A 17,984-nucleotide genomic window follows, 5' to 3' on the forward strand; every position below is an offset into this window, starting at 1 on the left:
AAATTAATTCATATTCTTATTTTACAATATAGGTCATTATCATTTAGGATCATTTGTATACTATGCATATAAAATTGTGCTATCTGTGCTGCTGAAGAACAAAATTGATTTGTGCTTTGGACGACCCCCTTCTTTGTTAGCCAGCCTTTGTGTGAAGAACTAAACAGATATGAAAAACATTGCAACACCAGGGACCTTGTTTCAGAGATTACTTTCTTTGTTTATGAAAAAGAAAAGAGATTCCTGTATGTTCAGCTGGCTTCATCTTCAATCTTCTGAATAGTTATGACTTATTCTGTCATCTTAAAGCTTTCTCTACTGCCAAACACCTTATGAAAGTACTTTTACTGAGTGTCACTGTGCCACTAAATCTTCCATGCTGTCCCAGTTTTCCCAGAAATTCAAGTCACTATGTGTCTACCCTGACATAGGCTTGTAAAGCCAGTTTTTGAAGCCTTGTAACCATGGCAGTTGCCAGTAAGCATGGGAAAAGAAGCCCTTCTGGAGGGCCATGCTTCATGGATTCAGCATCTTAGATACTTAGTGGCAAGGGTGAACTGACTTATCTCTCTGGTTGTGAAAGAGGATGAAAGGCTTTCTTGTTCTGAGTAGATGTGCTCTGCTTCTATAAGTCTCACCTCTGTACAAAGCCAGGGAGCTTTTGTGTGTTTTAAGAGGGAACAGAATTGTTGCAGAAAAGTATCTGATCTTATCTTTAAGAAGGGTAAGAAGGAGGTCCCAGGAGTCATAGAATATCAGGAATAGGAAGGGACCTCTGGAGATCACCTCATCCAACCCCCCTGCCAAAGCAGTTTCACCTAGGGCAGGCCACACAGGAATGCATCCAGGCAAGTTTTGGAAGTCTTCAGAAGACTTCAGGGAACTCCACAACCTCTCTGGACAACCTCTTCCAGTGCTTCGTCACCCTCACCGTAGAAAACTCCAGTCTTGTCAGCCTCACCTCAGTCCAAGGGAAAATGCTGGAGCATCTAATCCTGGAAACTATTTCCAGGTAAATGAACAACATGAAAACCATGAAGAGTAGGTTTCACCAAGGATTCACCAAGGAAAAGTCATGCTTGATTAACCTGATAATGCAGCAGAGTGATGGCTCAGAAGATTTACAGATGGCACAATGTTGGGATTGGCTGATACACCAGAGGATTGTGCTGCCATCCAGAAGGACCTCATCAGGCTAGAGAAATGGGCTGACAGAAACTTCATGAAGTTCATCAAGGGGAAGTGTAAGTCTTGTACCTGGGGAAGACCAGCTTCATGTACCAATTTATGCTGGGAGGCACCAGCTGGAAAGCAGCTTTGCAGAGAAGGACCTGGGGATCCTGGTGGACACCAACTTGAGTGCTCTCTTTTAACACAGATTTTCTGGCACAAAGAAGAATCTGGCTACAAGTTTTGTTTAGCTCTAGAGACAGTGTGTGAAACTCTAAATGTTTGTTGTCAGATATCAGCAATAGTGAAGCTAAGAACTTTCCAAATCAATACACACTCAAGCTAAGAACTGGCCAAAGATACAGCTGGAAGAAGGAAGGAAAGAATCTTCACAAACAATGAATTCCTTATTGGTTGTGGGAAATGCAAGTTTATCAAAGCTCAGCTGAGTATTTTGGAGACCTCCTTCAATAGCCTCTTCTACTGCTATTTTCAGTGACTAAAGAATAAAAATATCTTAGAATACTCATTCTAAAATTAGAAACAAGGCTTAAGAATATGTTTCCACATCTACTTCTCAGGTAGAGTACTTCATTATAGCAATCACAAAGCATTTGAAGAGAGATTAATTTAGACCAGTGTTCCAATGGTGGAGGACTTAGGTAATACTTCTGATGTTAAAATTAGAAGAGACTGGCATATTTTCAGGTCATAGACCAATCTGTGTCTTTGTTAGGTGTCCAAGTACCTAAAGTAGTACTGATAGAAAAGAAGGAATAGTGAGAGAGGAATACAGCCTTAAAAGGAGAAATGGACTAAAGATATAGTATTGAAGTTATTATCAAAACTTCTCAGAGCAAGTCTCTCAAGTTTAGTTTTGGAAAAGAAGCAGAAAAAAAATTCAGTCAAAGGAAGCTGAAATTTCAGTAAGGCAGATGATTCTGTGAGGATAATTAATGATTACTCAAAATATTAATGATTAAATATTTCATTTATCCAGACTATTGTATTTTTCATGCTTCCCTTGCCCCCCTTAAAGCTGGTCTGCAATACTTAATTCCAATAAAGTCCTATATTTCATTTCTCTCTTGGCCAGTGCCACTGTAAGGGATGCAACCCTGTTTCACTTTCTGCCATATTAATCAAGTCCTTTTTCTGTGACATGATTATCTGTGCTGAGGTGCAATTGGGGCCTACTGTTCAGGCTTTACTTGAATATGTTCTACACTTCAAGCTAGAGGATTTTTCTCTGTTGGCAATGTCCTGATTTACTTCTAAGCCATGTGGCACAACATGGGAGTTACGTGCCTGGTGGATGGCTGGACATCCATCCTGGAGAATCTGGGCACTGGGTCCCAGAACTTCAAGCCAACAGTCATTTGCAAAACACAATTTGGTGTTTAAATGAATCTAAATGAGCAAGACCCTAAAGAAAACAAAAATGAACATTTCCAAATTAAGTATTTTTTTCATCTCAGCTTTTCCAATAAAGTCTGAAACAATTTCCTATGGAGCAGCACTTCCTACTCTTGCTTAGTTCCAACTTGGATGCATGTGTCACTGGAAAAATAAATTAAAATAATATGGTTTTCTGGGTGTCTTTTCCTTGCTCCATTCTAGAGCATGCACAGCTGGTGCAGAAGTTTTTTGGTAGATGGGAACATGATGAGATTGCCTTTTGGTCAGCTTGTGCAGACATATAGGTCGATCAGTTTCCAATGAGCCATAGGACACCTTGGGCCTATGACAATGTTCAGATTTCTTAATGTTGCTGACACAATTTTGAGCTCTGCCTGCATCCCCAAATGGGTCCATGCAGTAGAAAGTCTCTGTTGTACAGTAAAAGCTCTGAGCCCATCCACCTGCCTTTGTTGCAGCTGTTCTCTTTGACTGAAAAGTTTTTTGAGATAACAAGTAGTAGTGCAAGGCAAAGTAGCAGTAAACTATACCTCAAAACAAAAAGGAAAAGTCTGTGTGCCAGGCCTGTGTTTCCTGTGGTTTCTCAACAGGAGAGGAAATAATCTCCCATAGACCACCCCAAATCATCAAAACAGTATGGACTGTACTTACCATGCCAAGAAGAAGGCATCAAAGCTCAAGTGCTTACATATTCTATTAAATGGTTTAAATTTTGAGCGGGGAGACAAGGAAAACTGCAACCTTTAGGTTGTCTGAGGTCTCCAAAAGAAGGACATGAAGGACAAAACACCATATTTTCTCTGTTCTTCTCTACAATATTAAACCACTTAATAGAATATGTAAGCTCTTAAGCTTTGATGCCTGCTTCGTGGCATGCCAGAGGCTTTGTTACGTTTTTACAGTAATTGAAAGAAATATCCATCTGTAGCAATTTCATTTTTTAGCAAGCTGAACAGATTCTTGGGAGGTAGGAGCTGCAAACATATGAAACAGAATAAAATAGTTTCTATCAAGCTGAATTCTTTTAGTTCTGCTTTTGAGGAAACAATCACAGAGGAGTATTGTAGAAGAGTCCTGGAGTCAGAGTTGGCATATTCACAGTCTTGGTTCAAATAATGCTGTGTGTAGCCAACCCTTGGGATGTTTACAATCCTGCCACACTGTGTTAGCAGATAGGTCTGGGGTTATGCCACCAGACTATGGGTGTAGGATAGAAGCTCTTATTATTCAGCTCAGACTTGCTTTCTTAGGCATGAATATCTGTTAACCAAATCTTATCCCCCTTGTAGAGATCTCCCACATTGTTACCCTTCATTCTGTCATGGTTTGTTTATGCGCTTTTGGGGTAGTGATTTGTCTCCTCCTCTCTTCAGATAGTGTGTCACAATGGGACCCTGATCCTTGCTAAGCAGCATAGATAATGTTTTGTTACAATTAAGCAGCAGATTACATAGAACAGCTACTCAGAAACAGATAAAAATAGAAACAGCTACAAGCAGAGGTGACCTTCTGTCTTGGAGAAATAGGATTAAAGTGGAACCAAGAAAGAACCTAAAGAAATTTGAAAAGCCAGAACCTTGTAGACATTTGGCAAGGTGCTGAACAGGGAAAATTTCTTTGAATAGTGGAGAATCAAGTTTCCACAGTGAGGTTTGCAATGGTCTTTGAGAGCTCAGAATTTTTACAGCTTCAGCAGATGGACTTCGCCCAGGTAATATGTTATTTTTTTGGAACGCAAGAAGTGTGGTTAGCAGCACCCCCACCAACATCTTTCATTTCTGAAGCTGGCACTGTTGTGGGGATTGGCAACCAATTGCCTATGATGCGTGCTCACAGCACTGTGACATCCTGATGCAGAAAATCTCACCACTCTGGAGTGCTCCTCAAACACTACTTCCAACCTAGAGGCACAAAACTCTACAAAAGTAAGGTTCATGCACCATCTTACCTTTTTGCTGAGAAGCAACGGGGATTTATTTGCTAATTGCCCTACACTATTCTTATCTGAAACGTGTAGCTACAGAGAAAAATTACCATGAGATTTCTCCTTTTCTGTCAGTAAGCACAGCTGTGCATTGAGTTGGGACCTCCAGGTAGCTAAGCACCTCAGGGCAAAGAAAGGTGCTGTAAGGCCACTCTGTTTATGAAACACATGAGATTTTATTTCACATTATGAACATCAAAAGCCTTTGACTTTACAGTTGCCTCCAGAGAGCAGAACCAGAGCGTGTTTGACAGGCAAGGATGACCCCAACAATGAAATGTCAGTTCAGGGCGTGTTGTTCTGCACAACTCCTCATACTTTATTTTTTATTGCTGTATTGAAATCCTGGCACATTCCATGGAGTTGACATCCAGCCTGCAGTAGTCAGTACCATCATAGAAATTGCTCCTTTGTTTATTCTTGCACTGCAAAACAGGACCATGCCCACAACAAACAAAGCTTTAAGGCACGTGTATCTAGACTTTTTGCCCATAGTCTTTACCCCACAGTTAAAAACAAACAGAAAAGATACAACCCCATTAATCTGAAAAAGCTAGGTTTTTAGTGTCCCGCTTTAAGACATATAGGTACTTAATACACAACAGAATAAAGGCATTCATAAACCAAGCTGCCCTCACTCATGGACTCTTTTTGGGAACTATGTTTCTTCCAGGCTTAGTTTCCATGAGCTCAAAATCTACACAGCCCACTCTGCTCTCCAGTGAGTGTGACTTTCCCTCCTCATGCAGGTCTGGTCTCTGTTTGCTCACTGCTTTCTTGGCAGTCTGTTTGCAGGGCAAGTTCCTGGATACTTGCTGAAACTGTCCCTGCCTGCTGCCTTGCCTTGCCTTCCTGTCCCTCAGCCTCTGACCCTGATCTATACTCTGGGGAAAGTACAACTTCTCCACAGCCACCTGAAGGTCCTGCCTCACCCAGTGCCTCTCCTCACAGGATGTAACACAAATGAAAAACAAGCAAATTAATCACTTCATGTCACAGGTGGCTTATAGCAAAGTGTCAGCACTGACTAAAAAAGATTTGAGAATAGCTGTAAGTGTTCTGGCAAAAATTAAAAAAAGAATGTAATCTTTGATTAAAATGATGGAGGTCAGTAAACTGCAGCTAAAAATGAAGATAGCTATGTGATAAACACCAGATGTTTTTAAAATCCTTCTGAAGCAGTGCATGAGGTGAATTTCAGGTATTTAAGAGGACATGTGCAATGTTCTTGGAAGAATAAAGGAATATTTCGGGAAGGAGAAATATATGGCTATTGATGAACAGGGTGAGTCACTATTAGTGTTTGCAATGGACCTCCAGATACCAGGCATCAGAACAGTGCATTGGCTTGGCCTTAAAATCCTCTAGACACCAACCTTTTTCACATAGGAAGATGTAAAAGGTCCAGTTTCTGCATTTTGCATTAGCAGGGGGGAAGTGAACAGAGAAATCTGACAGCTGCCAGATGGTACAAATAGCTCCACATTACCAAGTACATTTCTAGGCTAAGTTTATGACAGAAGATTTGCAGTTTTGCAAGAGCTCAGGCTTCATCAGTAACACCTAGAATTTCTTATTGTGCAAACTGGGGTGACTGAGTGAGGATTTCTGGATTCCTGTGGAATGATCCTTACCTTTGGCATTTCTAGCCATCAGCTTCAGTCTGATTGCACCAATATATTCACATTATTACTGTTCAGTGTCTTCTCACAGCTCTTGCATTCCTTCTCACAGCATCTCTTGGGAAAGTGTTGGTGTTTCTTAGGATTTAATTTGGCTGCTGTTGATCCACCTATCCTGTACTGACAGGCAAGAATTCCTGAACTCACCTAGGGCAGCCCCAGCAAGAACAATGCTGGTCTGCATATGCTGTGGAACAGAATTGGGTAGGGTCACAAGAAAGGACACAGGTTGGGTTTATTTTTTATCTTGCTATCAGTTTAAGGCCTTTCTACCCTCAGACAGATTCACAAGACAAATGGAAATATTTAAACTGGAATCTTGGCAAACTTCCACTGAGCTAGTCTTAAATGAAGAGCAAGAGAGCTGAGGCTGGAGCCTTCAGTGACCAGCTATGAGTGAAGATCCACTAGTGTAAAAGGGGATGGTAGTTCATCTGTGTGCATCTTCTTTCTGTGAGTTTCTTCATATAATTCTACTCAAATGGCCAGCTAGAGAACAAAATATCATTGATATAAGCCAGACATTTTCCTGTGGAATAGGACAGAAGTAAATTGACCCTATATACCACTTAGCAGTAAGATGGAATCAGAAAACCTCTCTTCATATACAAAATTGATATGTGTACCATTTTGAAATAAAGTTTGTAGCCTGGAGTCCTTTACAAGATCCCATTTTTGCTCTGCTTATGTTTGTCCCATTTGTTCCCTGTATATGTACCAATGGGAAAAGAGGCTCAGCTCTGAGTTTGTTTTGAAGTTTGCAACACAAAGAAGAAAATCTGTTCTATGTCATCAGTACTAGGCACTAAATTTGTACATCTGCAGCAACTGCCAAAAGAGTTCTCAGTCAGACATTGCTGTGATTTTGACGTTCAGTAAATGTCAGTGAAATCAGATAATTCCCCCATCCCTAAATAATGTCTGTCCTCTGCCTCTGTCCAGGGGTTCAAAATATTGCAAGGGAGTTTTAAATAGAATGAGAGATAGGGAATCCTGAAATAGCCAAGTGTAGATCAAAATCTTCTTATAAATAGGTTGTCATTAGCATAGATTATTTTTGTTCATATTTACCCCTTCTAAATACAATTCCCAGTATGCTATTGACCCTTTCTTACAAAAACTTCAGGCACTCAAGCCCCAGAGTTATAGCAAAAGAAAATTTTCAGCTCTTTAGAAGGTAACTTAAATCATTCAGTGGGGACAGAGCCAATCTAATACTGCAAATGAAAAAAAGGACACAGATAACCACTTGCTTAGGGTCAGTGACACCTGTTTGCCAGTAGACTCAGTGTAACTGCTACATGTGCAGATAGACACACAGATGATGCTATTATTTATAGAAGGTTGCACAATACATTAGAAGTAATCTGGTAAAAAACCAGACTTTAAAACCTCTGAAGATGCTGTAAGGAAGCTTTCAGACACTTCTATCATTAGCCACATCTCTGGTCCACAAGGGCAGGTTGGAGATCTAAAAAAACATAGTTGTGTTTTTAATTTTCTTCTGCTCTATCTCTTGCATTTGGCAGCAAAAGAAAACATAGTAACCCAAGAAAACTGAAATCAGTTTGAGTACAAAGGAAAGGCTTGGTTGAGTTCATGTATGTCCAAACTGTCATTCCTCTCCCTATAGGTGGTAAATAGAACTGGTGTCTCTCATGACCTTTCCTGCAACACCAGCACAAGACCATGTCCAAAAAGAATAAGGGTAGTTGATATTCTACTCTCATCTGAATGAATGGAATAGCATTACTGACCTTGCCTTCTTTTTAGCATTGTCAAAACCCTCTTTATTTGTTAGTGAAAGAAATTTACTTTTATATGTCAGTTTAAGAATTTATTGAAGAAAGGAAAATCAGCATAGAGCTTGACTCTATATGAAGAACTAAAATGAATGACTTGACTAAACAAGGGTGAAGAACTGAGTCCTGACTGGGCAGTGTTTCTGTGAAGACCCAGTAGTATTTTTATCATACTTGCATCCATTTACTATTCAGTATCATGATATGTTTTCATACATTGAAACACATACGTACCCTGAGTTCATTTCTCCTTTCATTCCCCTGAAGATCTTCTACAAAGCTGGAAAAACAATGGAAAGTCCTTTTTCTCCAGCAGTGCTCTTTCCCACCAACATTTGCTGCTTCAGTACAGTGAGAAGTACACTTTCCTCCCAGCTTGCACAACTTAAGTCTCATCACGTAGGTAAAAGCAGTTACTGGCAGTCAAAACAGACATGTCTTATTTGCATTTCCCATGATACCCATACCTGTGAACAGATTTCTTTACAGATTTTCAGATTTAGTTACTATTGGCTTAGTTTACTTTAAATGATAAAATAATGGAAAAAGAAAATATGGCAGAATGTGAACAGAATGTGAACTGAATGTGAATAGAAGACGACACTGAGTTTTTTTGCTAGTCTTTCACTGTTTTTACAGTGGGATTTTCAAGGAAGCCCAGAGACTCAGGAGCCCCAGGCCAGCTGGTCTGGGCAAGCCCGCAGCAGCTGCTGGAGCAGGGAATGCTGATACTGAGTGCACGGGCTCTGGAAGCAGAATTAGCACAGCTCCATCAATGCACTGCTGCTCTGGCCTAAAAGTCTATCCAGGGAACAAGTTCATAGCCTCAGGGGCAGCACTGGGCTGACACAGCAACCTGCTCTTCCAGTACAGTTGATTGCCCACTCCATGTTCTCTCCTGAGCGTGCAGGTTAATGCTCAGCCAGGCACTGCACAGTGGATTTTATTTTTTTGACTGTGCTCTGAATGTACGGAGTTTCAGTACTACGTAGGATTTAACACATACAGCAAGGCACTAGAACAAAGGGCCATGCCCAGAAAAGTAATGAACACATGCTGTCATAACATGACAGTTAATGTCACCTCCCTGCCCCTATGAAGCCTTCTGTTTCTTCACCCTCCTCAGCACATATGCTTTACCAGCTCAAGATCGCTCCCTCACTGGTAAATATGTATCATCAGCTACCCTTTGACTACTTTATGCTAACAGAGTCTATACCCTGCTGGAAAACATAATGCCATTTCATTTGGTTTAGTAAGTTTAAAGAGGATTTACTCAGCTGCAAGCAATACCGTGAATTGTTGCGCAGTGTATTTTACCCTCTGACCACAGGCACAGAACTAACAAACAAAAAGGGGAAAACAGGAATTACACTTCTGAAATTTCTTTTCCAATCTTTTCTCTTGGACAAATGTAGTTCAAGAAGCACAGAATAAAGAAGTATCAGTAGTACACAAAGAGGCATCAAGATCAATTTTGTTTTCACAGGGGACAGTTAGTGGTTCCCTTACAACTGCTATATCATTCATGGAGCAAAGCCAAGCCCATGGAAAAGATGTATTCCAAGAGTTATGACCTAGAAGTCTAGGGGCTTGATGGCAGAAATTAGAGCCAGAACTCAGGACCCTGGCAGTGTATAGGTTCTTTAATTCTGAGGAAAATAAAAATACTTATGTGTTACAGGAGTTGACATTTGTTAATCAAATCACTTATTCTAAAAATATTTAAATGTTCCTGATTAAAAAGGAACTCAGACCAGAATTCAGAATGAGAGTCAAAACCAGAGCACACCAATGTGTGATTCATATAAGCCCATCTCATCCTTAGTCTAGACATGTTGTTTGGTACAAATGAAAACAATATTTACATATGTGTTTTTCATAGGAAAAAGACCTACAGTCATCTTACCATACCGTCTTTGTAGTAGTTTTGGTGATAAATCCTTCTAAAATGCTTGCACCCAAGAAAACCCTTCAGCCCTACTTCACCACTCTGAAGTCTTGATAATATAGTTGTCCTGGAAATGATACAAATTGATAAAATACATAAAGACTAACCCTTCACTAATGATATTTTAAACAAAAATTGGTACTTTTTATATTAATTTTTTCTAAATTGGTTCAGTCACACTTCTCCACATGAACAGAAGACTAAATTGCAGGTCCTTTTTTGTTCCCTGATGTCAAAATGCTATCTTATAAGTAGAAATTAATTTATCAGAGTGCACTTGTTGGAAAAAAAATGACCGTTTGGATAGAATGAAAGAATTGCTGGAGCCCTGCTCCAGCCGAACCTTTCAAGCTGCACTGTCAGATCTGTGCCAAGGCAAAACAAATCTGTCCTATGCATGATGCACACAGCTTTGCTGGAGTACTAAACATATATATCCCAGCAATCACAGGATAGTCTTACTGAACTTAGAGAAGAATGCAGTCTTGTCAAATGAGAATGCAACCCTAGGGCCCTCTGTGGCTGCAGTTTCAGTTCTAATTTCAGACTAGCAGCTTTATCCTGAAATCTTCACTCAAATACACACATAATTGAAACAAACTGCAAGACTATTTTCTTTGCACTTGTCCTTTTCATGAGCAAGGATTTCAGACAGGCTTTGAATAAACATTATGAAGGTTTTCAGTCCAACAGTCTTAAAATGCCCATCTCTGCCACTGGAAGGAATTCAGAGTAAGGACCTCAGGTACATCACACTCCTACACTACACTCTTGTGCAGGATAACAGATCACATGGCAGCTGCATCTTGTAATCCCATGGAACTGTCAGCTTATGGCAAACACAAGGCATCATGAGTTCACTGAAAATGAAAGACAAAACTAAACTTTTAATTTTCTCCAGGATGTACAACTGGAGCCAGGACCAGTTCAGGCATAGTAACTTGTTTTCTGTCAGAGAATATATTTCAGCCAGGAGCTCTAGGACTTTGGAAGCATTGATCTTTGACCTGCAGAAGGTGTACTTCAACTTTTAAAAGGCTTGGCTTTTATCTGGATGAATTGTTTCCAATAAACCTGGCATTTGCTCCCTTCACACTTGTTGTTTAAACTATTGCATTAATAACTAGAAATTCACGACAGCCCAATAAAACTCATGTTAAAAGGACAAGAAGTTTGTATGAGTATATCTTCGGGTAGTACTGTTATGGTTCCACAAAACAGTCAGATTATTATTATATATAATAACAAGTAGAAGAGACAGCTTCTCATCCTTAGAAACTAAGCTTTTCTTTTTTTTTTTTTTTTTTTTTTTTTTGTAGAGACTTAAAAACATATTAGCCTGAGCCAGACACAAAGCATGGGAAACCTATATGTAGATAATTTGCACCAGGCATTGATATTGCAGACCCAGCACAGGGTCCTAGGAAGAGAATTGTCAGAGAAGTTTCAGTACAGACTCACTTACAATATAATTACAAATCAGGCAATACAAATAATAGTGAATGAGGCTTGCTGGCTGTTTGGACAAAAATACTGTGATATGTTGTGTGTGTGTGTTTGGAAGGGTTTTGTTTTTGGTTGTGGGTTATTTTTTTGTAGGTTTGTTTAGGGTTTTTTTTTGTTATTTTTTGTTTTGATTAGATTTTGGTTGGGGTTTTTTTGGGGAGGGACGGGGGGTGTTGCACTTATTACATTGAATACATGTTCTTAATGACTTCAGAGCTTAAAAACCAGAGTTACCACTCATCCCATGGCTGAAATTATCCTTCCCCAAAGATGAAGACAGCTATACACACATAAATCACTACCAGTGCTTTCACAAATACCTATGTGAGGAGCAGCTATCACCACTCTATTTGCAGTTTCTATATATGACATGGCAAGTGCACCATCTAGTCACAGCACTGCACACTGCCACAGCCAGGGCCTGCTGAAGCACCTCATAAATGTTCAAGCACACACTGTCCATATTTGTTGTTTTGTTTTTTACAAAATATGGAGCTTTGTGGGCAAAAGGACACAGGTATTATACATGATCAGTTGGGTTCTCTGGGGCTTTATGACAAATGTAGCTCTGTAGGACAAATACCAATGTTGTTTGGGCAGAGCTTTGTAGGCAGCCTTAGCTGGAACTTTTTCAATGGAAACTCACTTGTTTGCAAACCCAGCACTGCCCACAAGAGAAAGAGCGTATGTAAGTGTTTATTATGTCAATACATCTGAAGATGTATTTAGGCTGATAGTCTAATGCTCCAACATTTGAATCACAAGATTTAATAACATTTTGTCTCCTCTACATCAAGTTCTCCCAAAGACTGGATTGAAAAATGGACAGCAAGGAATCCTTTAAAGCTAAAATTATACCTTTTTAAAATAGTTACCTCATGGTCCTACTCAACAGAAAAACACTATCTTTGCCTAGCTATAGGCATCATTAGGCTATTGACAGCCTATCAAGACCTCAGACATTTAGGTGAGTCTTTGCTGAATTCACACAAGCTACCATCAAACCCATTTCACCTTTCCCACTTCCTACCTCTCTTTAAATTGTGAGGTGAAAAATAGAGAACTATAACAGGATGGCTAATTCCCCATCATTTTGTAGTGGTCACACATACCCTGCTGCCTGTAAGCAATTGGACATAGTACCACAAATCTAACTAGCACATCTTGGGGGCAGAAGAAAATAATTTAAAAAACCGCCTAAATTCCCTGCTTCTTCTAGCTGTGCCACCTACTTAGATTTCCTCCCCTGCCTCAAGCTAGTCGTGCCTGCTAGACTGACAAGGCCTTTGAGGTTCATTGTTTCCAGGTTAGCTGGGTGGTCTTCATTCCTCTTATGCCCTGGGGCTCTGTGGAGACAATCCCACCACACTGTTTTACTTCACATCTTCAAAGCAAATGCTCAGACTCACCATTCCATTGTCTCTTTAAACTCAGCTATTTCTCCTTTTCTTCTTTTTGTGTGACTGCAAAGTGGAACACATGAAGCCCTTTGCTAAAGTTGTTACTGGATTATGGCTGTGTGGATTTGGGCATGATCTTCCATTCCTAAGTGCTCTACCACCACTCTGTTTGCATTTAGTCATCTTCAATATAGATTAGCATGTAGTTAGTTCCAAAGACAGATGTATTTCAGATATTACTATGCATAGTGTAAAAGAAGCCCCTTTACCTCAAATGTCAGCCTCTGCAAATACAGTCAGTGGACATGATTATCCTTGATCTTCCTACTTAAGAATGGGATATTCTTAAGGGGTATATTTTCCATATCACACCTAATTTTGTAACTGGTCAGGAGAGCTAACCATCTCTATCCTTTCTTGTTGGTTTCTCTGGAGAAGAAATCCTTGGTGCTTCTCAGTGCTTCTTTTTTTTTAGTAAATATCATGACTGTGGGATTAAAAAAATTAAAATCTTCAGCCAAGATCAATGAACTTATATTTTAAAGGAAGATGACACCCCTAGGTAATGGCAGCAGTCTCGTTGAAAGTATTGGACAATTCCAGCTTTCTGGAGGGGACAGAAGGCTGGGCCTCCAGGCAGCTGTGGAGAGCAAACCTGGTAAATCTGCAACTTCTTCCTTTTGCGTTCCTCAACCTCACACGTGTTCTATAAAACACAAAGTAAGATCTCCCCTGATGTGTTCGCAGCATAACAGCCCTGCAGTTGTCTAAAGAAAAATTTCTTCAGAGAGCACACCAAATCAGACTTGGTCCCTTTATGGCTCTCTTCCACCACTGAGCCCACACGCGATTTCTTACGCTTTCATCTTTGGCTTCCAGGCAACCTTTGTTCTCTCTCAGCAAGGAGCCATTGCTAACTCTTGATTGGGCTCAAAACTGCAAGGACTGCTCCAACAGTCCCTGAAAACAGGCTGCCTCTCCTATCTCTCAGCAATCCAGGCTCCCAGCCATCAGATCAGTCAGATCTCCTTAGTCCTCCAAGTCCCATTATTTAGGAAGAAAACCAGGCACAGGTGAGAGTAGAGACTTGAATCTCTTAAAAGCTTATACTTGCTCCATGATAAGATGCAGAACTCTTGAAATACTTCCAGTAATTTAAATGATGGAAGGTAGAATGGATTGGCTCCAATGAACTCCATGTTTATTTAGCCTGTCACACTGCTAACTATTCCTTGCTGGAGAAGTCAATAGATGGACTATCAGCAAGCTGGGAGATGCTTGCCAGTAATTTTGTTGTGGAAACACTGCTGGCATCCTCTATAAATTGCAAGGTGTGGTTTTGGTTTTGTTGCAGCTGACCAGATCATAAGCAATAGTTACCTACAGAAGAAGAATATGTTTTCTTTCCCCCTTTTTGCCCTTTTCCCACATTTGTCTCTCTCAGAGAGCATTTCCCACTGGGGGTGGGTTACAAACTTCCAGATAAAAATTGCAAAGGACAGTTTGAAGGGATTCGAAACGGTTCTGTGTTCAAATGCTGCCATCAAGTGGATGTACACAGTAGAAAGCTGCAACTAACAGCAGGAATATAGTTTCAAAAGAGGAAAGTGCACAGAGAGGAGATTGGAACAGTATTTTGTTATGTTTCATGTGCCAAAACATTGTAAAAACATTTTTGGCCTAATCAAAACTTCTAGCTAAGCCTGGATTAGTCCTTCATTCTTGTATTATACCACCTTCATGTTTTATCATGTTTTTAGCATTAAAGTTGCTCAGAGTTGCCTTTGAGAGACCATGAACAAGGATGTTGCTCCGTGTCTGCAAAATTTATCTGGCTTGCCAAGGATAGGACTGGAATCTAAATTGTGCCTTGATGAACTTCTCTGAGACCCTCACTCAGATACAAGCTTCAGCAAAGGTCGTCCATCTCTATGACCAATGGGAGAGCAAGACATGAGAAAAAATCTCTTTTTGAGCTTTAGAGCTAATGAATAAAATTAATTAATTCCATGGTTTTCTAAAAATCCCAGAGCAACAATTCAGTTTGTATTTGAAACTGAAGTACATTCTTTATATAAAGTCTTTTTCCTCCTCTTGCAAAGTAATAAAACGCTTCTATCCTAATTCCCTTCAAGAAATTTAGGAAAATGCTTGAAAATTTTAGTTGACATCATAAAATCAAAATCTTATGCAGATTATATTTTTTGCTGTTGTTGTTGATCTCATTTAATGGCCACAGAGATGCAGCAAAATTGGTCCATCTTTGTGGGTCTCAGGTGCTGGCTTCAAAGAGTTGAGCAACCAGAGAAGTCTCTCAAGATTCTTCTTTCACCTAAACCAGGCAGCACTGGATATTTTCCTCAGCTGTGTGACATCCAGGAATGCAAGATTTGTCCATGGCTCATTCACAAGAAATGCATAGTAAATGAGAGGTGTTTTGAAAAATCAACCGTGCATGTGCAATAATTTAGTGTGCTCTGGATTCATACACAAGCAGTTCTGCCAGGAAAGTCCTGGATTAAAAAAAAAAATAAAAATCAAAGTCCTACATTTGCAGCAAATTGTTTTTCCCTTAAGGCTGTGGTGGTAAATAAATTTTGCCAAGACATAGGTAAATTTGAGAACTTGGAGAGAGAAGAATATAGTTATGAAAAGTGTTGTATTCAGGCAGTGCAATCTGGACAATTGTCTTCAGTGATTTGAATATATTCCTGCTGCCAGGCCCTTAACACTGCTTCACTCAAAAGCTGAAGGTCTGTTTTAATCAGTGATACCATGGTCCACCTGAATATTTCTTTGATAACAGAACTCAGGTTATCAGCCCAGAAGAGCAGATTAGCTGGGCTGTTGTGGCTGTATCATCAGGAGCTGGTTTAGCACTTGCAAATAGAATCCTTACTAAACAAAAGCAATGGGTGCATTATTGGTTTATGGACAGTTGTCAAGAATGGCAGTAAAAACAAAGATATGCATGTATTCATTCTTCAGACATCTTTGTCCATAATTTGGTGATCACTACTTCCTATGTTCTACAGTTACAGAAGGCAAAGCTCTCCCCCTCTTTTCAATTAAAAAAACCCAACAACAACAGAACAAAACAAAAAAAATCCCAAACAAAACCTAACAAACAAACAAAACCCAAAAAGCCAATCAAACAACTACAGTCACCAAAAAAACCCACAAAAAACCAACAAAAAAACCCCCAAAAAACCAACCCAGAAAAACATTAATGTCTTGTGTCTAAAAACCTGAGCTTTGTTGAACATCTGTGGGTCCTTTTTTCTTTTTTACATAACAGGAACTGAGTCTAAGGTGGCTCAAAGAGAGATGGTTAAAAAAATACCTTTTAAAATGTTTTCCTACAGCCTGTGGAGAAGCGGGAGCTACTCTACAGTATTTAACAAACTGTCCCCCTGTCGCAACCAGTCCCTCAGCCTACTTGTCCTTGTTTATTTGTTTCTTTTCAGGCAATGAGGCAGAAGTGGGGGTTAGGCTCAGAGACAACACTGCTTGACCAAGGGAGAGAATTCAGAAAGTAAAAAGTTGAGAAAAGAGCAACCTAAGTTGTTACTTTTAGCAATAGGTATCATAAATACATTGTTGTCTGTCTATTAATTAAAAATGTGTCGAATAAACATAAAGTGGAAGTGGCATCAGTGTTCTTTGTGTCCTCTTTGCCTTTATGTCAGCATTTCTGCACAGTGCTTGTTTTAAACTTATTGCTTTGGAGACCTGTTGCAGGCTATTGATTCAAATACTGTAGTTTTCTTAAACTGTAATCTGTGCTCTATCACTTACACAGTGAGGCAGCTTCAGAGCTGTTCACTGACAGCTCAGATCTGAGAAACATATGTCTGATCCTTTTCTGGAACATTTATTTTTTTTTATTTTATTTATTTTATTTAAAACATTTATTTTTGCCAGCCTTTCATGTTTAAGGTAAAACTTTTTGCCTTTAGAGAGTACAGCAGGACAGTAGCCTTCTATACTGTTTGCTGACACCATCAATGATAGGGACCATACTGGGAGCTGAAATCTGTTGTTTTTTCCATGCTGAGCTAGTGACCTCTTCAAAGCAGCTCTCCTGTCTACATGTGAAGAAATACACTGTGATAGAGCAGCTGCCAACTAGGTCTCCATGGCTAAAAAATCATGAAAGCTTATAAATATGAACTCTAAGTACCTGGATTTTGTTTTTTAATCACAAGCTTTGTTACTTGAAGCTTTGCTCAGCTGTAAGGGCTAAGGAAGTCTATGTTCAAAGGGAGAAGGAAGTACTCCAGAATTTAATCACTGATTCCTAGCAGATCTACTCTATGCAACTGATTGTGAATCAAAGCTGCAAGCTACTCAATGGAGTTATTCAGTGTATCTGATTATGTCCAGACTGAGCCTATAATACTTCTAATCACAGAATAAAACACATTAAAATGTACAACACTGAATTACATGTTTAAAAAATATTCTTTTAAAAGCAACATGCAAACCCACATGACTCATATTTCATGGTTTCAAATTCAACACTGCTTACCTCGTTTTACCTTCATCTGGATTTTGAAGTTAGTCATCTTTGCTAAGACTGGCCTTAAAGTTGCTGGTTTTGATGAATAGTTATCTTCTCAACAAGTTTTGAGAGGAAGCATCTGCTTGCTTTAAAATTTTCATTCTATTATCTAGAAGTCAACGCTTTCCACAGTAGCATCTCAACATCCTTTTCCTGTTAGCTCTAATCTTTGCACTGCACTGTAATGCCATGATATGTCTGAATATTATCAGCAATACAGAAAACTTGCTACATACTCGTATCAATTAGATGTCAACAGACAAAAAAACTAGGGTAATGACCTGTGTGTGCTTTAAAGCTTTATTGTGGTTTATTTTTATTTTTAAATTTGAGCAACTGTTACTGGATTTGGGAATAGCATAGTTATCAGACAACTCGGAAGAAACTGCTAAGTATTTCAGTCTGAGGTGGCTGGAAAAGTAAATTGTTACTCAACAGCAGCTGAAGACATCTTCAGGCACTGCAGTGCAAAGAGTTTTGGTTTTGTCGGGTTTCGGTGGTGGAAT

Source organism: Heliangelus exortis, chromosome 5 (genome assembly GCF_036169615.1).
Source record: "Heliangelus exortis chromosome 5, bHelExo1.hap1, whole genome shotgun sequence".
NCBI classification, from domain to species: Eukaryota; Metazoa; Chordata; class Aves; order Apodiformes; family Trochilidae; genus Heliangelus; species Heliangelus exortis.